Source organism: Eublepharis macularius, chromosome 5 (genome assembly GCF_028583425.1).
Source record: "Eublepharis macularius isolate TG4126 chromosome 5, MPM_Emac_v1.0, whole genome shotgun sequence".
NCBI classification, from domain to species: Eukaryota; Metazoa; Chordata; class Lepidosauria; order Squamata; family Eublepharidae; genus Eublepharis; species Eublepharis macularius.
In genome coordinates, this window is record NC_072794.1 from 19,094,267 (window position 1) to 19,118,274 (window position 24,008).

The 24,008-nt window shown below is 40.5% G+C and overlaps 1 pseudogene; it reads left to right on the plus strand.

The window, feature by feature from the left end:
- Positions 1–1,520: 1,520 nt before the first annotated feature.
- Positions 1,521–24,008, plus strand: part of LOC129330274 (vomeronasal type-2 receptor 26-like) — a 31,336-nt pseudogene continuing 8,848 nt past the window's right edge.

Sequence of the window (24,008 nt, forward strand, 5' to 3'; positions counted from 1 at the left end):
CACCATCGGCTCCTCAAGGCTGCCAGGCCCGGTGGCCGCCAACATGACTCACGTTAATGGCTTCTGAAAGGCGGCCTCTCTGTGGTCTGGTGGGCAGGCACATGGGGGATGCCTCCAGCAAGCGGCCAAACCCCCCACCCCTAAGAACAGGAAGTGGCACGCCATGGTAGTCCTCGACTTGTAAAAGGGATCAAAGTCAACTGATGGCTCCAATTGTATCCAATGGGAGTTTCTTGGGGCCGTCGAATTTAGGAATGTATAACTCCAAGATCTGTATTACAATCTTGACCAAACTTGGGTGATGGCTGGAGGAAAGCCTGATGAACACTTTCTGTGAATATGGGCTCTGTGAGTCCCATGGGGGCTGTTCTGGCCCCCATGAACAATGAACAACAAACATGTTCGTTAAATGTTCGTTGTTCGTTGTTCATGGATGGCAACAAACAACGAACAGCATGTTTGTCCCCCCCCCCATTCGTGCCCATGGCTATCCAGGACAACTCCAGGACACACCTTGAGGGAGGTAACCCTAGGGTTTCACCTAGGGATACCAAAGTGCCTGTCCATTTCTGGCAGCACCTGGATATTCTGGATTTGGGTCACCTTGCAAACTGTTCCTGCCTCATCCAGTTTGATATTTAGTAACCATGTATGGATGACTGTTGTTTCTAAGAAACAATATAAATTAGTTTGTAGTTTGTTCGTTTGTATGTTTGTAGATTGAAATAATTTTTTTTAAAAAGAGAGGCACACTCACAACTTTAATGCAAGTTATTGTTTCAGCTAATGAAGTAGATTTTTGACTCACATCACTGCACAGCTTAGAGGGAACATTGGCCAATTATTGCAAGTTGATAAAAAGGGCTGCAGCCCTAAGCTCTCTGGAAAACATGATAGTTCCAATGAATTCCACTAGACTTCTATCTGAGAAAACATGCTTAGGAATGCACTCCATAGAAAAATAATGCAGCATCATGAGTGTAAACATCAAGCTAAGGGCCTTTTTTTGAGCTCTACAAGTCCTGTTCGTTTTTGCTCACTGTGAAAGTCCAAAAGCCAGAGGCAAGTTTGAGCCACTTAGGAGCAGAGGAGAACTGTGTGGTCAGGTGTGAAGAAAAAAAAATGTTTGTTACAATATTCACCCCTTAGAGCCCAAACATTGTATACATAATTTATTTCCCACTGGAATTACCAAAATTGCTGTAATTTATCAATCTGGCCCAAGTTGTTGTGGTGTTTCAGAAAGTGAGAAAACAAGAAGCAAGTTTAACAGTGATTGCTACAACACCCATGTGCAACTGAATGCTGGCCAAAGGGAATCTCTGAGCTGGATCTCTGGTATCTTGACTTGTTAAAAACCAGCCTTGAAATCAGAGTGTTGCCACTGCCGTGGACATTGGGAAATGAAGACTGAGACGTACATGGGCAGATTCACCCACTCTCCAAGGGACCTTGAGTGAGACATTTTGATACTATAGATAAAGGAGAGATTGGATCCAGAAACAAGTGTTGCTGCCCAGATGTTGGAGTTTTGGGTGTCGCTGCTGCTTCTGTCCTGCATTGCACAGAAGATGGATAAGGAGTGCACCATAAAGGAGATTCCTATCCCACATGAATGGTACCAGCCAGGGGCCCTCATCATTGGTGGCATGGCCTCTCAGTTCAATTACCATGTACATGAACTAAAATTTGATCAATATATTGCTCAAGAGATGTTTGAAGTTGCAGAGTAATGAAATTATATTTTTTCTCATACTTATTGTGATCCTAAAACCTCATAATTGTTGACAGACTTATCAAAGAAACTATAGAATCGATCTATTCCAGCACATAACCCTTTCAATTCCTTTCTGAATCTTACTAATCTTCTCTGTTAGCAGCACACACTGGCTTTCTTCTCCCACAGTGACAGCTTTATATATTTTGGTGAGCAGGGAGCAAGTAATTAGATGGAGTATTGATTGTCTATTGTTAATTGGCTAGATTTGATACTGTGAGATGAGTACATGATTTAACCCATAAGGGTATAAAATGGAAATCGGGGAAACTAAAAAAAAATAAAACCCTTCAGCATTGTAATGTATATGATATTGCTAAGTAATTATGAATGACAAATTGAAAACAATATTCTCACAGTTTTGAATAGAAAATAAAAAAAAAATACTGTTAACAGTGATAATGGTGTGTTCCGAGTAGGCTGCTACATGAAGAATGGAAGGAGTTATGAAAATAACCAAAGTTAGTACTATTTTTTATTATTTCATCATTATTAAACCATGCAACAGAGCAACCAAACAGAATGAAACATGTATCAACAAAATAATTCACAAAAACTCTACTAGAATTAACTAGATACTCACTAGATCCACTCTCTGTTAGTCACACTTGCCTATTTAAACAATGTTCAATATTAATTTTAACTAATTTCTTTGGTTTAATTTTTTTTCTGGTATGTAATAAATGGGGATCACATTTGGATAAGTTGACTTCGTGAACAACTTACCCCCTCCCAGAATCTTTTATATGCAGACATTTTTCATATAACCATCATAAACCAAAATTTCTTAAGCTGTTCTTCAATAACTGGGGCTTTCTCTTGTTTCCATGTCAGCACTATTAACATTTTTTGGCAACTGTGAAAAAATTACCAGTTAAAAGCTACTTTTTAGCTTGTAATCCATGTGATACGATGTTTGAAAGGGAGAATTTAGATTCGGGTAATAGATGTGTTTGCAGAATTTCATTCACTAATTTAAATAATGAGTGATTTTGCACACGTTGGATAATGCACTTCCAATCCTCTTTACAGATCATTTGGAACAGATTTTTTTGTGTGCGGAACAAAAAATCCACCTCAAACGACTGATAAAGTGCATTGAAAGTGCATTATCCAAGGTGTGTGGAATCAGCAAATATGATTGGTCAAAACCACCATACATGTATAAAAGAACCAGTATGTCTTCTTCATCTCCAACATATGTCAGAAACTGACAGCAATGTATTCCTTACCCTATCTGGCATCAAAAAGCAATAGTACTATGCTTAGATAATATTTTCTTTTACAGGCTCATTCATTGAGAGTTTTAAAATATTTCTATCCCTTTTCATTTATCTATATATGCAGTAGTTTTATGTTCTACATCTGCAACTGCAACCTAAATAGTGGCCCCTAAACTTCATTTATCTGAAGTTCATTTATCTGGGTGTAATAATATTAAATCAAACATATTCAAAGACCAAATTATTTGATTGAGTTAGTTAGTTACAAATAGTGTTCTAATGTATAACTAGAATAACTGGGGCTGAAGAAAGGGTTTTACCTCAGACAAATCAGTAACATGAAAGTGTATTGTATTAATGCTATGATTAACTTCAAAGCAGAATATTTTTAAAAATGCCATTGAATGATTTTGTGCCGAAAAACATTTATTTCTTTTTGAAGCATGGCAACAAAGTTTTACCAGCACTCCCTGGCGTTGGCATTCGCTGTGGATGAAATCAACAGGAATCCCAAAATTTTGCCTAATGTCACTCTCGGGTTCCACATCTATGACACCTACAATGATGATAAGATGACCTACCGGGCCACTCTGGATCTGCTCTGTACATTGCATAGATATTATCCCAATTATGAATGTGACACCCAGAAAAACCTAATGGCTGTCATAGGGGGACTTGGCTCTGACACCTCCGTTCACATGGCAGAGCTTCTAGGTCTCTACAAGATTCCACAGGTAGGCTCTGTGCATAGAAGAATGAGAGATTTGGAAAAGTATATGGGAATGGCTTAGAGGGATAGAGAGATGTATCTGGAGAAAAGGGAAAAATTGTCTTGTGCAAAAAGAAATAAAGTCAAATGGAGACTTGCTGAAAAGTGGCAGAGGTGGTGGTGGTGGTGGTGGAAATACTCAGAACCCGCCCCAAATGCCAATGTTTTCAGAACCAGTTTGCCATAAACAGTCACTGGTGCACATGATGACATATTTCAAACATCTCTCTCTCTCTCTCTCTCTCTCTCTCTCTCTCTTTCCTTTTAGCTCACCTATGGGTCATTTTCCCCACTGGACAGGGAGAACTCAAAGTCCACTTCCTTTTACCAGATGGTTCCCAATGAAGCCCATCAGTATGTAGGGATTATCCGGTTACTTCAGCATTTTGGATGGACATGGATTGGGCTCTTTGCTGTGAATAACGATAGTGGAGAAAATTTCATGCAGGAAATGGAACCATTGCTTTCCCAACATGGCATTTGCACGGCCTTCAAAGAAATGATTATAAACCAAGCCTGCTGGAATACCATAGGGAATACTATAGATTTATTTTCAAATGTTTATGCAGCTTTAATAGATAGCAAAGTAAATGTGTTTATCCTCTATGGAGAATCTATGACCGTTATGTCACTGACCACATTTCTGTATCTTGGTAATCATGAATTATTGGGAAATACTTCATTTAGATGGGTGTGGGTTATGACAGCCCAGGTTGATTTTGTATTGGGAGGCCTGCAAAGGTTCTGGGGTCTGGAATTCTTCCAGGGTGCCATTTTCTTCTCAGTTCACTCACAAGAGCTTCTAGGGTTCCAGACATTCCTTAGAAACATAAAACCTTATCGGACAAAAGGAGATGGATTTCTCAAGGATTTCTGGGAGCTAGCATTTGACTGCACACTTCCAAATTCCCAGGAAATGTCCATAGTTGATGGAACATGTACCGGGGAGGAGAAGCTGGATAGCCTCCCTGGGCCTGTTTTTGAAATGCACATGACTGGCCACAGCTACAGCATCTATAATGCTGTCTATGCCATTGCATGTGCTCTGCATACCATGTACCTCTCCCGCTGCAACCGCAGATCAGTGACTAATGTTGGCAGAAGAGATGGCCTTCATGATCTCCACCCTTGGCAGGTAACATGTTCGCAATGAAATGGCTGTATTGCTATGAATGTCAGGATAAAGTGAGAGTGTCTCCAACTTTCTCCAATAGAAATAGATGCTGAAATATGCAATCAACATTTGAATTTTCCTTTGGTCCAAAATATCCAGTTGTTTTCACATTAATTAAGCCTCTTGTTTGATTATTTCAATGCTTTCTTTGCAATTCAAAGTCCAATATATTGTGATGAATTTGCATTTCACAGTTGCATTATGCAGCATGGCAACCGACATGCTCTGTATTAAACACACATGTTTGTAGTACGTAGGTGCGGGACTAAAGGAGTGTTAGAGACACCTGACTTCAAATTCTGCCAGACCTATGAAGCTTGTTGCATGAACTTGGGGCAGTCACCTGCTCTCATCCTAACCTACCTCAGAGGGTTGTTATGAGGGTAAGATAGATCTGGGGGCAAAATCTTTTCCTTTGTTTTCTCTAGCTCCACCCATTTCTTCAACACATTTCATTTAACAACTCAGCAGGGGAAACTGTATCTTTTAATGATAATAAGGAAATGGGAGGTGGATTTGATGTCATGAACTTGGTCATATTCCCAAACAAGTCCTACGGTAGAATGAAAATTGGGAAGATGGATCCTGATGCTTTTGAAAGAAACGAATTGATCATTGATGAAGAAAGAATTGTGTGGCCAAGTCGGTTTAACCAGGTGTGTGTTCTGGGACGTTCTCAGAAGCTCCTCTTTTACTGAGCTCGGTTATCCAAGGTTGGTGAATGTCCTTTTCTGCATACCAGGACTCTTTTCTTTCTTTCTTTTTTATATCAGGTTTTATTGCGTTTTTAGTAAACAGAGAAGGGTTACAACAAAACACAAACATTTAGCAGATTCATATACAAGACACATATCCATCAATCCAAATACAAAAAGCCACTAAATAAGTAATTAACGCCCCATATACCTTCAAGTTTCCCTTTTATTTTCTATATTCATTATTTAAATTCTATGCTTTTTAAACCACTTACTCTATTCCTTACGTCATTTCTAATAATCTTTTCTTTTGTGTATATTATAGATAGATCACCTTTCCCATCTTTTGCATTTTAGCCAGAGATATTAATCTCTTAGTTAGGGGTGTGCAAGCCAAAAATTTTCGGCTATAGCCGAAAGTAGAAAGCCGAAAGAAGATTCTCTATCGTTAAAGCCGAAAGCCGAAACAAGAATCTCTTTCGGCTTTCGGCTTTCGGGATTCTTTCGGCATTATTTCGGCTTTTTTCTATGGGAAAATGCCTCCGTCTTCCAGGACGCCTGGAGGAGGCATTTTCCCACCGAATAAGCCCAAAATTGGTGGGGACCGTCCTCTAACGCTTCTCTAACGACCACCCAAGTTTCAGACAGATTGGACTTTGGGGGGCCATGTTATGGCCCCCCAAAGCAGGTCCCCCCATCCTCCCATAAGAAAGCGAAGGAGCAGCATATTGTTAGCATGCTGCTGCTCATCTTTCTTCATTATTTCCTATGGGGAAAAAATGAAGAGGCAGGCTTCCTTTGCCAGGGGTGGCTTTTTCCATGCAAAATGCCCCCTTACCCTCAGGGGCCCTTCTCCCACCCCTCCTCCCACCCCCCACCAAGGCTCAGCCTGCTCCCACTTGGGGGGGCCATTTCATGGCCTCCCCAAGTAGGTGCTCTAATCTCTACCACTGACAGCTGGGAGAGGCTTGTGTTGCCAGGGGTGGCATTTTGCATGCAAAATGCCCCCCAACCCTCTGGGGCCCTTCTCCCACCCCTCCTCCCACCCCCCACCAAGGCTCAGCCTGCTCCCACTTGGGGGGGCCATTTCATGACCTCCCCAAGTAGGTGCTCTAATCTCTACCACTGACAGCTGGGGGAGGCTTGTGTTGCCAGGGGTGGCATTTTGCATGCAAAATGCCCCCCAACCCTCTGGGGCCCTTCTCCCACCCTTCCCCCCACCCCCCACCCAGGCTCAGACTGCTCCCACTTGGGGGGGCATTTCATGGCCTCCCCAAGTAGGTCCTCTCAGCCCCTAAAGTCCACCCCTTACAGCCCCACACAAACCCAATTCCCCCCCAGCTGCCACACACAGACCCAAATCCCCACATTAGCCCCTCACAGACCCAAATCCACCCCCACCTGCCCCACACCCATAACCCCAGGAACAGGCTGGCAAAGGCCAGCCCTCTCCCTTTGTTCCCTATGCTGGGAACTTCTAAACTCTCTTTCCCTGGGCAATTCTGCACAGCCCAGGGGTGCCACAATGGTGCGCACACTTCTGAGTGCCAGCTGGTCCCTGTGAAAGAGCACCTGAACCACAGACACCCTCCCTCAAATTCCCCCACCACCTACAGAGATGGCTGGCCAGCCAGCCCCATTGTTCCCTATGATGGGAACCAACTGCACAACAAAGAATAAAACAAGAACAACACAAAATAAAGTTTAAAAAAAATTATTTTCTCCCTTCCAAAGTACAAGTAGGCAAAGCATTATGACACATTACACCAGCAGTCCCCCACACAGAAAAATTAAAACAAAACTCACTTAACATCAGAGAATCACAAAACACGATTCCTGTCAAAAACACTTTATTTCTTGAACAGCTTTAGGTTACACAGCAGGGGGGAACACCAAAGGGCATGGCAGCACTATCTTACACAAAAATAACACAACTCACTTAACATCAGAGAATCACAAAAGCACAATTCCTGTCAAAAACACTTTATTTCTTGAACAGCTTTAGGCTACACAGCAGGGGAGGAACACCAAAGGGCATGGAAGCAGTATCTTACACAAAAATAACACAACTCACTTCACATTAAAGAATCACCCCAAAAAATTGCTGTCAAAAGCACTTTATTTCTGTAACTGCTTTAGGTTACACAGTAGGAAGGCACCACAGAGCAGGAAAGCAGTGTACTACACAAAAATAACACAACTCACTTCACATCAGAGAATCACACAAACACAATTGCTGTCAAAAACGGTGAAGTGGGTTGTATTATTTTTTGTAGTACATTGCTATCATGCCCTGTTGTGCCCTCCTACTGTGTAACCTAAAGCTGTTCAAGAAATAAAGTGTTTTTGCCAGGAATTGTGTTTTTGTGATTCTCTGATGTTAAGTGAGTTGTATTATTTTTGTGTAAGATAGTGCTGCCATGCCCTTTGGTGTTCCCCCCTGCTGTGTAACCTAAAGCTGTTCAAGAAATAAAGTGTTTTTGACAGGAATTGTGCTTTGTGATTCTCTGATGTTAAGTGAGTTGTGTTATTTTTGTGTAAGATAGTGCTGCCATGCCCTTTGGTGTTCCCCCCTGCTGTGTAACCTAAAGCTGTTCAAGAAATAAAGTGTTTTTGACAGGAATCATGCTTTGTGATTCTCTGATATTAAGTGAGTTGTGTTATTTTTCTGTGTGGGGGACTGCTGGTGTAATGTGTCATAATGCTTTGCCTACTTGTACTTTGGAAGGGAGAAAATAATTTTTTTTAAACTTTATTTTGTGTTGTTCTTGTTTTATTCTTTGTTGTGCAGTTGGTTCCCATCATAGGGAACAATGGGGCTGGCTGGCCAGCCATCTCTGTAGGTGGTGGGGGAATTTGAGGGAGGGTGTCTGTGGTTCAGGTGCTCTTTCACAGGGACCAGCTGGCACTCAGAAGTGTGCCCACCATTGTGGCACCCCTGGGCTGTGCAGAATTGCCCAGGGAAAGAGAGTTTAGAAGTTCCCAGCATAGGGAACAAAGGGAGAGGGCTGGCCTTTGCCAGCCTGTTCCTGGGGTTATGGGTGTGGGGCAGGTGGGGGTGGATTTGGGTCTGTGAGGGGCTAATGTGGGGATTTGGGTCTGTGTGTGGCAGCTGGGGGGGAATTGGGTTTGTGTGGGGCTGTAAGGGGTGGACTTTAGGGGCTGAGAGGACCTACTTGGGGAGGCCATGAAATGCCCCCCCAAGTGGGAGCAGTCTGAGCCTGGGTGGGGGGTGGGGGGAAGGGTGGGAGAAGGGCCCCTGAGGGCTGGGGGGCATTTTGCATGCAAAATGCCACCCCTGGCAACACAAGCCTCCCCCAGCTGTCAGTGGTAGAGATTAGAGCACCTACTTGGGGAGGCCATGAAATGCCCCCCCCAAGTGGGAGCAGGCTGAGCCTTGGTGGGGGGTGGGAGGAGGGGTGGGAGAAGGGCCCCTGAGGGTGAGGGGGCATTTTGCATGCAAAATGCCACCCCTGGCAAAGGAAGCCTGCTTCTTCATTTTTTCCCCATAGGAAATAATGAAGAAGATGAGTAGCAGCATGCTAACAATATGCTGCTCCTTTGCTTTCTTATGGGAGGATGGGGGACCTGCTTTGGGGGGCCATAACATGGCCCCCCAAAGCCCAATCTGTCTGAAACTTGGGTGGTTGTTAGAGAAGGGTTAGAGGAAGGTCCCCACCAATTTTGGGCTTATTCGGTGGGAAAATGCCTCCCCAGACGTCCGGGAAGACGGAGGCATTTTCCCATTGAAAAGCCGAAAGAAAGCCGAAAGAATCCCGAAACGTTTCGGCTTTTTTCTTTCGGCTACCCGAAACGTTTTGGCATTCCCCGAAACGTTTCGGCATTCCCCGAAAGAATGCCGGCATTCTTTCGGCATTCTGAATGCCGAAACGCACATCCCTACTCTTAGTCATTCCAGGAGTAGGAGATGGAAATAGTAGAACAAAATATATCAGCAAAACAATGGTATATAAAGGGAGCATTTTTGTGCTAATTTTCCCTCTTTCTTACATGTGTTCTGGCCAAGCCTTCCAAAGTTGTGTACTTGGATTTTCATAGTAATAAGGGTGGGGAGGCCAAATCAAATTTGGTTTAAAGACAATTTTATATTCTATAGGAAATATCTGTTTCCTCTATTTTGTTCCAGCCAAACTTATTTACTTGTGTTTTCATATTGATGAGGCTGGAATGGCCACATAACTATATGGATAAAACACAGTTTTACATTTTAGAAAGAGTAGCTCCTTCATTTGTTTTGCCTTAACCATCTGCACTTATTTACTTGGGTTCTCATAATCGTGAGGTTGAGAAGAGCAGATAGTCGTTTAGCTTAACCACTCATTTATATTCTGGAGAGAAGGGCTATCATTTAAGAATAGTTACAAAGCTCCAAGGGCCCAGTTATCACATTATCACTATCCCTTTGACAGTAGATATTCAAAATCTTTTATAATATAGAGCCTCTAAAACTTTCCTTCAATCTGTATTGCGTATCATTAAACATATAGAGGAAATCTAGGTCATAATCCGTGTTTCTCCTTCCTAATCTGAGTCTTATCCTTGTTTTTTCTTCTTTCTTCCTGTCAAATGGTACATCCAGTCCTTATTCCATCTGCGCTACCGAAGGTGGATTTCCTTATCTTCCAGCCAATTCTGACGAGGGTCAATAAAAATGTTGTCACTTCTCTGTTTATTTTTCTGTTTTAAAATCCACTGCACTCTTCCCCCCCCCTTTCAGTAGTAGAATGCTAGGTTCTCTCTTCGCAGGTCTGCTTCGTGGCTCTGCCCCTTTCTTTCTACTGCCTTGTATCTTCAAGAAGACGTACTGGTACAGTCATCCATTTTGTAGATTATATTTTTTCTCATTTCGCTCTATTATTCTTTCAATTAGATCTGTCTCTTTAGAGATTTCTTCTGTATTGTCATTTTTTGTCTTACTTTTATCCATTTCTACTCAAAATGTCCTGTCTGCTTTAATTAATAGTTCAGTCATTAATTTAGAAATTTCTTGCAATTTAGAAAAGACTTCTTCTTCCCAGGAAGCTATTTCAAATTATATTATAGGTGTTATGTTCAAACTTATCAAAGTGGTAAAATGCTTTGTTTTGTTAATTATGTTCAAAGATTTATTGCTTTCAAGCCGTCTGCTGAGAGAATCTCTTTACAATCTCTCTCCGTCTCTCCCTCCTCCCAGCTTTGCCCCGGCAGCTGTCCCGCAATCAGGCTGGTTAGCCCTCATAAAACCATAAAACAATCTCCTTACTTGATGGAAAGCGTTGTGGAATCTCTTGAGCTGTCTTCGAGTTGTTTTTATCTGTGTTGTTAGGAATCTGGTTTATTCGCTGTAGTTCATTTTGGCTTGTCAGACTTTTGGTTTTGGCAGCTTCATAGCCATATTGGCTCCTTCGTTGGTCCTTGCTTTCAGAACCGGTGTCGGGGCTTCTCTGGGTTGCCAGACCCCTTGAGCTCTTTCACCTTGTTCCAGCCTGCCTTGGGGGGGGACTTGGGGGCCCAAATTCTCGAGTCCCAAGGAACCAGGAAAGTCACGGCAGAGAGCTCATAAAACTCAGCTGCCGTAAATTCACTGCTTCATCCCAGAAGTCAGGACTCTTTTCTTAGATGGTTTGATTATGAAGAATTCAGTGCTCTGTTTCAACTACAAAAGTGATGTTGCAATAATGTGTCAAGTATCTCCTCTCCTAACTATTTAAAAGCAATTGTATAAGTTTTTTATCTGTATAAATTGTTAGCTATCTTCTCTATATATAAAGACAAGTGTCCTGACTGATTCATGAATGCCCAGCCCGAATCCCTGAACCTAGAAACATGAAATTTGGGGAGAACATTCCTTTCATGATATAAACACCCACTAAGAAGGGATTTTAAGAAATTCACCCCCTAAGGGGGTAAAAAGGGATAAAATGTCCTTTCCCAAAAGGATACAGCTTCCCTGTGTGGCTGGCAGACTGCTGCTTGCTTGCACTCGCACCCACTGCCAGCTTGGCCTCTCTTCCCTGATTGGGCCAGCCTTTCAAGGTCATTTGCATATGTGGGCTGATTGGGGCTCACAACATTCCACACCTCATCTCCCCTAGAGATAGTTGGAACACAGAGATCATTTGCATATGCCGCCTCATTGGTCTTCACCCCCAACATTCTAAACAGTATGCCATTGATGTTGGGAATCACTGAATGTGTCCTGAAGAAAAATGTATCTCCCAGTCTTCCCGTTAAAGTTCATTAGGGTCCCAGGGTCAGACACTGAAGGTGACAGGACTTGACTTGAGGGAGAACTGCTTCTCACATGGGCAGTTCTACGTGGCCTGCTCCAGAGTGAGCTCACCCAGCAGCTTAGTGATCCTAGCACCTGAGGGGAAAACCACCTCTACAAAGAAGTCCTTCAGTAGAAAAAAAACCCGGCTGTACATATTTTACACTTTATTTATTCCACTACAATTTTTTCCTTGTAAAATCTCTTCAATAAATGATACATTCATCAGTTTTTGGCATCAACACGCTTCACTTTATTCAAACACCTTTGTGAAGCCCAGGTACTACAAAACCAATTTTTTAAAAAACAACAATACACAAACCAAAAAACATTACATACCCATAAGTACTATAACTGGATTGAAAGTAGTTTAATACTGTAGTGAAGCATGGGTATCAAGCTAGTATTTCATATTTGTCTCCAAATTTGGTGGGTTTATGAGAGAATCAGATATATTTCAGACTGTCTCTGCCAATGGTAAAACATTCATGCTGAGCTTCTCTTCCCTTCCTGTTTTTAGTTACTGGCAAGGCTGGAAATGCAAGTCTTCTGTTGTGATCTGAAGGGCAAGAGCTTAAAGGCCTGTGGCTGCAAGCCTGTGGCTATGAGTCATCTGCCCAATGGTTCTTGCTTCTCCCTCTGAGTTTCGTGTTGTATATTTGCTTTCTCTCTTATTTTTTCTTATAGCCCATGGGTTTTCATCATGTGTGTGTGTGTGGGGGGGGGTAATTTATATACCTAGGTCATTTATTTACCTAGGTTTATAAAAGCTTTGATTTGTTCTATGGGATGCTCGGCAGGATAGTCAATCTCATTTTCAGAGATCACACACCAAAATGAAAATCTGCTATGATTAGCATTGTTAAGTTCCTCTTTACCCAGATTCTCCTTGAAATCAAAGTTCATTTCTTTTCCTTTTTTTAGAGATTTAGAGTGTCTCAAATCAATTCTGTTTTGATTAAAAGTGAAATTTGAAGACATATATAAATGCTTTTATTTGTTCAATGGGATGAGGTGCTAAGCAAGATAATCTCTTTTTCAAAGATCAGACTCGAGAAATAGCATCTGCCATGATTAGCCTTGTTAAGAGGAGTTCTCAAAAATTTTCTTTACTCAGTTTGTCCCTGCAATTCAACAGTTTATTTTTTTTGCTTTTCTAGGAACCGGGGTATCTCAGTTCAGCTCTACTATCATTAAAAGAGAAATTCTTTTTTTAAAAAAATATTATATATCTTATTTAATTTCCCAAACAGACAAACATGCGTACATAAAATATGCACTATAATCCTTTAAATATAAAATAAAAACTACATACATACATTTAAATGGAGCTTACTTAAAGCTACCTTTAATATTTCAATTCTAATTAAAAATTGTACCTTATTCTATCTTTACCTTCTTATGCTATCATTACCATCTGTCTTCAGATCTAATTTCTATCAACAAATAACATTTTTATTATAAACACATATTACCTAACTCTTTTTTTCTATCATTCTCTTTGTTAGATTAATTTTGTTCTTCAATTTTAGCTATGTGATTTAATAATAATATGTTTATTGCTTTTCCGGCCGAAGCCATAAGCCACACAAACACCAACAAAATATGAACTGTACACTTGAACATACCCAATTCACACAGACATAACTCGTCATTATCACTTTAAACTATCTAAGCTCATGAAGATTTTGTTTCTTTATCACCGTGGCTAAAAAGGAATCCACTATAGCAGAGGTTTGATTGTCAGGAAAGTTATCAGACAATAACACTGAGATTGCCCAAGGAAGGAAGGGAAGCTTTTCTTTTAACATAATAGGAATAATAAATCTCTCTCTTTCCTTACTCCACTTAGGGCAAAAAACTATTATATGATCCAAGGTCTCTAACTTTCCTTGTCCACAGTCACAAACTCGTTCAGAATAAGGGAGTCCAGAGAAATGACCAGAAAGCACTTTAGAGGGGAAGGAGTTAAGTCTGGCCAATGTGAAGGCTCTGCGTTGAGCTGGAATCTTTAAAGAATAGCAATAAGATGGAATAGCCTCTGGAGGTGAAAGTCCCAGGGATAAGCCTGAACATGTACGTCTGGCTCTCTGGAGAGTACTGCTGTAATCGAGATCCTTTAGTTTTAATTTTATAACTCTTAGGGCCTCATTTGTCTGTAAAGATGTTATATCAATATCCAGAATTTTTAGTTTCTGGTTAATTAAATTAGTTCGGCTACTCTTATAGGTATCCTGCGAGATCAAATGTGCAAAACCTACTTTCTCTGAATTGTCCTTGTAAATTTCCTTGTTCAAGAACAACTTAAAGGCTGTAATCCATGCTCTCTTCTCAATTGAGAGTTGGGCGAATTCCACCCTAAGTGCAGTACCTGCTATGCATCTCGGGACTGCCGCTATCTCCCTCAAAAATGTGTGTAGAGGGGTGTCAAGGTTGTCGGATACACCTTCAATCCACACTCCACACCCATAAAGTATCTGTGGGATAACCTTAGCATTAAAAATCCTAATGGCTGCTGGTATATGTTTTGCTCCTTTGGAGTAAAAGAATTTTTTAATTACCATTGATGAAATGTTTGCGGCCTTCAGAGCAGCCTGAATATGTGGTTTCCATGATAGATTGTAGTTAAAGCTGGGCGCGGTGGCGCGCGCCTGTAATCCCAGTCTAAGCACGGGAGGCTGAGGCCGGCGGATCGCTTGAGGTCGGGAGTTCGGCAATGCAGTCAGCATATAACGTCAGAAGACGACTGTATGTGATTTAAGAAAGCTTTCCATTTATCTTGAAATTCTAAAGTCAGTCTATTATATATAAAAGAGGTTAATTTTGCCATCATCACATATTCATTTGATTTATTCTTCCATTCCTTCAGGTATGGACATTTTTCTGCAAATATTACTCTATACTTCATATACTTGAATAGTTCACTGTGAATTTTTGCAATTTTACTTGGTACAATATTTAATGGCATATTTTTCGGATCCATCAGCAACTAGCATTTTAATATCTTTTGCATTTCTTCATATATCTCTATCCAATATTTTCTTGCTTCCTTGCATGTCCACCACATGTGATAAAATGTTCTATCTGTATTCTGACATTGCTAACACTTTTCATTATAGTCTTTATTTGTTTTTGCTATATCTTAGTAGTAATATACGACATTAAAAACAGTTTATACCAGTTCTCCCTTAATATTTGACATTCAGTAAACTCATAATTTTCCACTAACTCATGTGTATGCTTTCTCCAAAGTTTTGCATCCATTTTATCATAGAGTTTTTACTTGTTCTGTTTCAGTGTCATATTGCAATAACATTTTATAATTTTTTTCTAATGTGTCTTAAATCTCTAGTAATTCTTTAGCTATTTCTTCTTTCGATCTAGACTCCATTTGAGGATATAACAACCATGAAATATTTTTTCCTTCTTATTGAACCACTTGCCAAGATTTTATTTTTCCTTGTTTGTCCATCATGTACTCATAAGTAATATGGTCATATTTCTTTCTTTTGCTATTGTCACAGTAAACATCAACTGAGAATGTCAGTGGTGAGGTTGGTGGACTTATCCTGTTTCTACACTGAAACTGTATTTTTAATAGACCATCTCTCAGTATATGATTACTATCTTGTTTTTGAATTGTTTTAATGATTTCTTAATCCATAAATAGTTACATATTCCTTCTTTAATATCGATTGTCTCCACTTTAACACTTCCTTGATTTGAATTTAAATTCCAGTCAGAAACTCAGACTAGTGCAGCAATTCGACAATATAATATGATATTTGCTACAGCCAAACTTCCTTTTTGCCATCATGTGATACTTTAAATCTTGTTCTTGGCTTCTTTCCTCCCAACACAAAACTATTAATCATTTTTTGCTATTTTAAAAAAATCTTTTCATCTATATGAATTGGTAACATTTGGAACAAAAAAGTCAATTTTAATACTATATTAATTTTGACTATAGAAGTTCGTCCTAGACATGAATTAATGTTTCCTTCTTTATAAGTCTTCAAGGGTACTTGCCCAATCATTTTGATAATTGTCTTTATAGAGATGTCTTTACAGAGATTATCATTTGGTCCTGTTACAGATATTCCCAACATACTCTGTTATTTTTTCTATTTCTTTGTCTACTGCTTTAGTTGCTACTAATAACATTACCTTTGTCTTCTTTTTATTCAGTTTATAGTCTGATTGGATTCCAAATATAATTATTTGCTCCATTGCATATTTTAGGGAACTATTTGGTTTTACTACAGTTATAAAAACATTGTCTGCATGTCTTTTCATCTTATATTCTTCTTTACCTTTTTTAATTCCACAAATCCTTTTATCTTGTCTAATTTTTATAGCCAATATTTCCATTGCCAAAATAAAGAATAGTTGTGATATTCGACAACCTTTTCTAGATTCTTCAGTTTAAAAATTCTGTTCTACAGTTCATAATTTGTAGAACTTTCTTTAAAAACAACCAAGATATATTGTCAAAAGCTTGTCTCTGTATTCAAAAACATAAATGCCATTTTTTCCCTTGAATATTCAATTGTATTCAACAAATATCTGATATTATCTTTTATATATCTTTTTGGAACAAATAGCATTTGAGCTTCATTGATTAATTTTGGAATACACTTTCTTAATCTCTTGGCCATAGTAGTTGTAAAAACCAGTAAAGTCTTAAATTACAACAGACTGCAAACAGAAGTAACAGAAAATTATAAAGAGAAATCAGAGATTAATGTGAAATTTTTCTTTTCAAAGAAAAAAACACGGTGAGAGGAATCACTGGATATATGTAAAAAATAGATTTAGGAAAAAGAAATCCACTGTTCTTAACAATACTTGTCATGATTAGTTAAACAGAAATCAAATTACTCCCATCCTAAAATCCTTTCATGCATTTGGACAGGTGGTGCCTGTTTCAGTGTGCAATGACAACTGCTATCCTGGTTCTCACAAGCAAAAGAAGGAAGGGGAGAAATTTTGCTGCTACGATTGTGTTCCTTGCCCGGAAAGAAAGATTTCAAACCAGAAATGTAGGTGACATCATGCACTACATTTTTTTCAGTACATGAAGCTAATGGTAACTGATAAATGTGTGCAAAAACCAACTGATTCTGCCCAAAGATTAGGGAAACTCCATGTTCTTCAGAGCCATCAATTCATCCATTCAGTTGAAGATCGTAAGTAGAGATGGGCACGAACTGGAAAAAAAATAACCATGTGGTTCATGGTTCATCAAATTTCACAAACCATGAACTACAAACTTTCACGAACCTGCCCCTGGTTCATGATCTGGTTCATTCAGTTCTTGAAAACATCACATCCAGGTCAGAAAATTTCCGTGCCAGCAGAAGGTCACTTCTGGGTCAGCAGAAGGTCTGCAGGAAGTCCATCCTCTGTTGCCTAGGAAACTGATTGATCGGCACCAGGCTGTCTGCAGTGACTAACCAAAAAATGAACCCAATGAACCAGTCTAAAGTTCATGGCAGTTCATCAGAAATGGGATCTGACGAACCACTGGTTCACAAACCACAAACTGGCTTGGTTCATCATGAATTTTGTTTGTGCCCATCTCTAATCATAAGTAATGAGAAATAAAGTGAAATGCATGCATGTGCAAATCACACTTGAGCTGACAATCAGTAAAAATGTAAACAAACTTCATGAATGCAGTCTCATTTTGAGAGTTCCAGTTTCTCGTAAAATGATAATAATTATTTTTCCTGGCCATTTTTTTTAAAAAAATCATAGAAATACTGGCTGGGATCCTAAGCCTTACTTCAGTTTGCATAGTGGAAGTTCCAGTTCTGGTTGAGCTGGGTGTGGCATAGCAGCTGTGCTTCACTCTGCCCTGTTTATTTAATTTTTCTTTTATTTGATCATATTTACTAGAAAGGAGTTAAAGAGAAGTCAATGAGGGAGTACTCTGATTTGAACTTAAACCCTTTAATTAGGATACTCCTTTAGCTTTGGCAGACTATTATCTCCTGCTTCAGATACCTCTGATGAAAAGAGTTGTGGTTCTCGAAAGCTTATGCTACAATAAAGTTGGTTAGTCTTAAAGGTGCTACTGGACTCTTTTCAACTACAGACTAACACGACTAACTCCTCTGGATCTGATAAAACTATATATATAATTAAGTTTTAACTTTGTTGCACTTATAACACGGACAATCTCAGTATAAACTTATTTTATTGTTTACAGTTTCTTGTGGCTGTGTTGTTGCAGCTTTAATTAACCATTTCAGAGCATACCAACCTCCAGAAAGGGCATTGGCCTCTGCAGGAGAGAGGAAATGCAGAATTTTTGTATTTGATACCAGATGAACTTTAGGAGCTAAGCTTAAAAGTTTAAAAGCGTAGAAGTTCCTTAAGCAGTACGTTTAGATTTTTTATTATTGTATTGGGTTTTATTGAATCTTATGGTCCTCCCTGGTGAGGAGTGAATTCAGCTGATTGAGCTTTTATATTAATTTTAATTTCGTTTTGTATATAACTTATCCCTAATTGATATTTTAGGTAGATGACAAGTGACTAGATTTTAACTTGAAATAAGCCAAAATGAGCCGTAAAGGACCAAGTAGAGAGACTCCAGCTGAGACAACAGCACCGAAGCAAAGAAGACTTGAATCTATGTTTCCTCCAGACTCTGATAAATTTGATATATTGAATTCTGACCTCTCTGATTCTGAAACCATCAGTGAAGCTTTTAATCAAGAAAAGTCAAATATTGATTTATTAAAACGGGGGAGGAAAACTTTAGATTCTTTTATTAATTATACTATTGAAAATATGACGGAGGAACCACAACCTACCTTAAAGTTTAAAACACAGGCAACACAAACTGATCTATTTGATGCTTATATATCAAAGCATTCAGTAAGAAATTCTCTCTCGAGTGTAATACTAAATTGCAAGGAATGCCAGTTGGTTTTTGTTTAAATAATGACTTCTGGTTAAATGAATGCAATATATCAAAGAGAGGTATTCGTCTTCAGAAAATCAAATAGTGGACTCCTCAGCTGATACCTTAGAAGTATCATTGACAATTCATACTCAATCCTCCATGTCACTAGCAACCTTCCAACCAAATCAAAAGACAATTCCATTTAAAATGGTGCAGCAATTTCCATTAACCCCTAAAGTCAGATTTTCAAATGTTTCAGTTGCAAGAGAAGATTTTTTTAGAACTAATAAATTAGAGAAACACTTTGAACTTGGTCCAGAGCTGAGCTGAAACATTTCCAGACTTAAGAGAACCCTACCGCATCCGGAAACTCTACCTTATCTCCAAAAATTTGTTTGTTTGATGATTCAGGAGACACGGGCCCTAGAAGATATCCCTCTAACAGGTTTCAACTTCTATTCTGTAAATGCTCTGAGAACTAAAGGACATCCTAGTGGAGGCATAACCACAAACACCTCTCAAAAATTTATGCAACAAAAGCTAATTTCTTTAGCTTTCGATTATATTACTATTGCAGTTCAGATAAACCGATAATCTTCGGGTCAAGGAGTTCAAATGTCCCTCTCCATGCCACAGGGAAAGGGCATTTAAACTCCAGATTCAGCTGCTTGTTGGGGACTTCTCTGCAAGGCAGCTGAGCCAAGTCGGCAGGGTTTAAATGCCCCTTTCTGTACTGCTGCGCAGTGTCACGGAAAAGGGGATTTAAACACTGGCTTCAGCTGCTTGGTGGGGACTTCCCTGCCACACAGCTGAAGCAAGCTGGCAGGGGGCTTAAACTACCCCCACTGTGTTTTTCACCTGATGGAAGGGGGAGGAGAAAACCTCCTCCTTCCCCTCCAATGGGTGAAATAAGCAGCTGGGTGGGAATTTAAACCTTCTACACATTTCTTACCGATGGCAAGCAGCTATAGAAGTGTAAGTCATTCACCCAGTGCTGGGGAAATGGAGGAATTCCCATGTCTCCCCTCCATCAGGTGAAGGAGGCAGCAGTGGTCCAGCAAGTTTAAATTGCTGCGCCACCACTCATTCACCTGATGCTGGGGAGATGGAGGAATTCTTCTGTCTCCCCTCCATCGGGTGAAGGAGGCAGTGGCAGCTGCAGCAAGTTTATACCTGCCACGCCGCTGCTCATTCACCTGATGCTGGGAAGATGGAGATATTCCCTCATCTCCCCTCCATTGGGTGAACTTGCTGAGCCGTTGCTCATTCACCTGATGCTGACTAGACAGGGGGATATCCCCGGTCTCCCTGGCATCGGGTCAAGAGGAGGCAGAGGCGGTGGGGCAAGTTTAAACTTCTCACACCGCCTCTCACTGGCTCAATGCCTGGGAGATGGGGGAATTCCCTCCTCTCCCCAGCATTGGGTGAATAGGAAGCTGAAGGGGCAGGGAAGCTTCGATGTGCTCCGAATCCTTACAAAGCATATCAAAGTGGGCCGATCAGGAATTTCCAAAGTAGCTGGCCGCTTTGGAAATTGCTTACTTCCGACGCTTTTTCCTGCTTTGTAAATTATGACGTGGGAAAACCTAATCTTTTTTTTACTGCACACCCCTCCTCTAAAATATTCATTATTCAGGGATGAGGATGTCAAAATTTTGGATGTCAAATTTTGTGGCTAATTTAGTCCTTAAAATTCTCAATGGTGACCCTCTAGTCGACTCGGACAGAGAGGTAACATGTTGTTCAAATAAAGGGGTGAACATAATAGATTATTTTATTATTTCAAAACAATGTAGATCTGGTAACTTGTGATCGAGCATCTGCTTGCTAGTGATTATCATCCACTTCAGCTCTCTTTTTTCTGGTTTCACCTATAAATGTAAAGATAAGAAACTCACAACTGTTACAATTCATAAAAAATGGAATTCTCAGGTGGCTAGAGACTGCCAGAGAATATGGGGGACCAAAGAAGCTAAAGCATTACAAACTTCTATAATTCAGTCTGATAGCATAGAAAACTCGACCACAAAAATTTAGATTAATTGGTTGGCCTTTTCTCTTCTGCTTTAGCAATGTCAATTATGACTTTGGAACTTATGGAACTTATGGAACACCAGTGAAAAATAGATGGTTTGACTATGATTTTCGACAATGTAAGTTAGAACTTTAAAAACCCTGTGCTGTATAAAGGAAGTCTGGAACTTTAGAAAGAAGAAGGTTATTCTTCCTCTTTAAACATTGTTATAAAAACTTAATTAAGTGAAAAAGGAGGAGCATGCAGAAGTATGTCATTCCAGACTTTTCAAATAACTTAAAGAGAAAAAAGAGGAAGCTACTTGGCAAGAACTCCCTTTAGGAGAGGCTCACTTTAGGAGAGAAAGACCATCCAAAATTCATGAAGTGAGCCTCAGGTTACTCTTCATAGTTCTCTCTTCATAGTACTCTTCATAGTTCTCTCTTCATAGTACTCTTCATAGTTATACAGCCTCTTCATAGTTATCATTATGTATTGGAAATTTTCTTGCAGTTTCAATGTCGTGCATAGCTAACAAATTCAGAATCTTATTAGTGCAACCTGCCTGGGTCTTTGTTTATTAATTTAAAGAAAAGAATCTCATTTGCTGTTCAAGTATTTGCCATATAGACATTAAAAAATTCAAGCAAGCGTACTTTATATTTGTACTTGTTTAAATAGAAATGTTTAATAATGCTTTAAATACAACTAATAACTAGATGTGACAGACAGTCCCTTCACTCTCCCCACTGTGAGGTAGATTTTCCCACCAAAATTCAGTTTTCCCGCTTTGACCGAGCAGCCCCAAGTAGCATGTTAATATTTGTGGTTTAGAAAGTCTGTCCCACTCTGACATGCAGATATAATTTTGGCTTTTTACCCAGCCCAGGAACTTGATGGGGAAAAGCAGGAGCCCTCTTCCTTTTGTGCTTGGAAATGGCACTAGAGACTGTTAAACATTCAAAAAGAAAGAACTTTATTTGATGGCAGGGATAGAATAAGTTTATTCAGGGGATGGAAGTAGGGATGTGCAGGGCCAGTGTGATTCGGGTTTCCTGATTTGGAGTACCCAAATCGGGAAAAAGATCCGAAATAAAGGGAATTCTGATTCGGAAAGATTTGGGTTTGCTTCGTAAAGATTTGGCTGTTATTTTCAATGGGGAAAATGTTCCCGTGTTTCTAGGAGCCTGGGGGCGGGGGCATTTTCTTGCAAACCAAACTTGGTGCAGACCTTCTCCTAACTCTTCTCTAATGACCCCCCAAGTTTCAGAAAAGGTACCCCCATCCTCCTCAACTCTCCATTATTCCCTAAGGGGAAAAACAAACAATCTTTCTAGGTGGCTTGGGGTAGCATTTTGGAAGCAAAATGCACCCAAATTTTCAGGACCCCCTCTCCTACCTCTCCTCCCACTCTCCCCCAAGTTTCAAGGAGATTGCACTTTGGGGGGCCATGTTATGGCCTCCCAAAAAAAGTGTCCCTATCCTCCCCCACTCTCCTCTATTCCCTATGGGGAAAAAACAAAGGCTTTTTTCCTAGGTGGCTTGGGGCGGCATTTTGCAGGCAAAATGCACCCAATTCTCTGACGACCTACTCCTACCTGTCCTACCATGCCCTCCCCAAGTTTCAGGGATATTGGACCTTGGGGGCCATGTTATGGCCCCCCAAAGAAGGTGCCCCTATCCTCCCCCACTCTCCTTTATTCCCTATGGGAAAAAACAAAGGCCTATGGGGAATAAACAAAGGCCTTTTGCAGGCAAAATGCACCCAATTCTCTGAGGACCTACTCCTACCTGTCCTACCATGCCCTCCCCATGTTTCAGGGAGATTGCACTTGGGGGGGGGGATGTCATGGCCCCCTAAAGGTGGTTCTCCACACCATTTAATTTCTTTCTACTGTGGGGAAGACTTCCACACAGCAGAAACACATGAAATGGAGCTGCCAATGGCCACAGCCACCGTCCGGCTACACCACACACCCCAAGCAACCCATCAGAACCACTCCCCCGCCCAAACCTAACCACCCCTGCAGTAACTGGCCAGCCACTCTCCATTGGTTCCTGTTATGGGAAAATCCAGACTCCCAGAGCAGGAACACATGGAATGTGGCATATACAGCCACAGGCCTAATCCCCCTCTAAATCCACCCCCCAACATCCCCACAGACCCAAAGACATGCTCCCCAAAGTTCCCTACCACCCCCAGAGCAGGCCTGCAGCCACCCCCATTGTTCCCTATGATGGGAACTCATCTGCACACCAGAGAACAACACACAAACACACATTGAATAAAGTTAAAAATATTTTTTTAACTTTCAGTTACAGCTTTAAAGGCACACTAATCTGATACATCACAACAGTCTCCCACACAATAGTACCACAGCTTACTTCAAACCAGAGAATCACAAAAACACAATTACTTGCAAAAACACTTTATTTATTTCTTGGCTTTACATTACACAGCATGAAGGCACAACACAAGACAGCACAACAGTCTCCCACACAATAGTACCACAGCTTACTTCAAACTAGAGAATCACAAAATCACAATTACTTGCAAAAACACTTTATTTATTTCTTGGCTTTACGTTACACAGCATGAAGGCACAACACAAGACATCACAACAGTCTCCCACACAACAGTACCTCAGCTTACTTCAAACCAGAGAATCACAAAAACACAATTACTTGCAAAAACACTTTATTTCTTGGCACAGAATGAAGGCAAGCATCCATTCCTCCCAAACCAAAATGACAGGGGGGACATTCTTGCAACTCAGAGCAGAACCACAAGTGACAAAAGGCACAGATTGGACACTTGTCTGCTTCCCTCAAGTTTTGATGGGAAATGTAGGCATCCTGGTCTTTCAGCTTGGCTCTCTGACTGCTGTCCAATGGACTTTTCAACTGTCACTTGTCCAACATTCCGCCAAGCTGCCTACATTTCCCATCAAAACTTGAGGGAAGCAGACAAGTGTCCAATCTGTGCCTTTTGTCACTTGTGGTTCTGCTCTCAGTCCAGCAGAAGCATTGTCATTTCCTGCAGCTGGGCTTTCAGTTCAGCCAGCGGGGAAACACCACAAAGCAGAACAGTACCTAGCCACACACACAACACAATGGCATTTGTGGAGCACAGTTGCAGAGGTCGTCATCCCCCCCTTCCAGCTTCAGG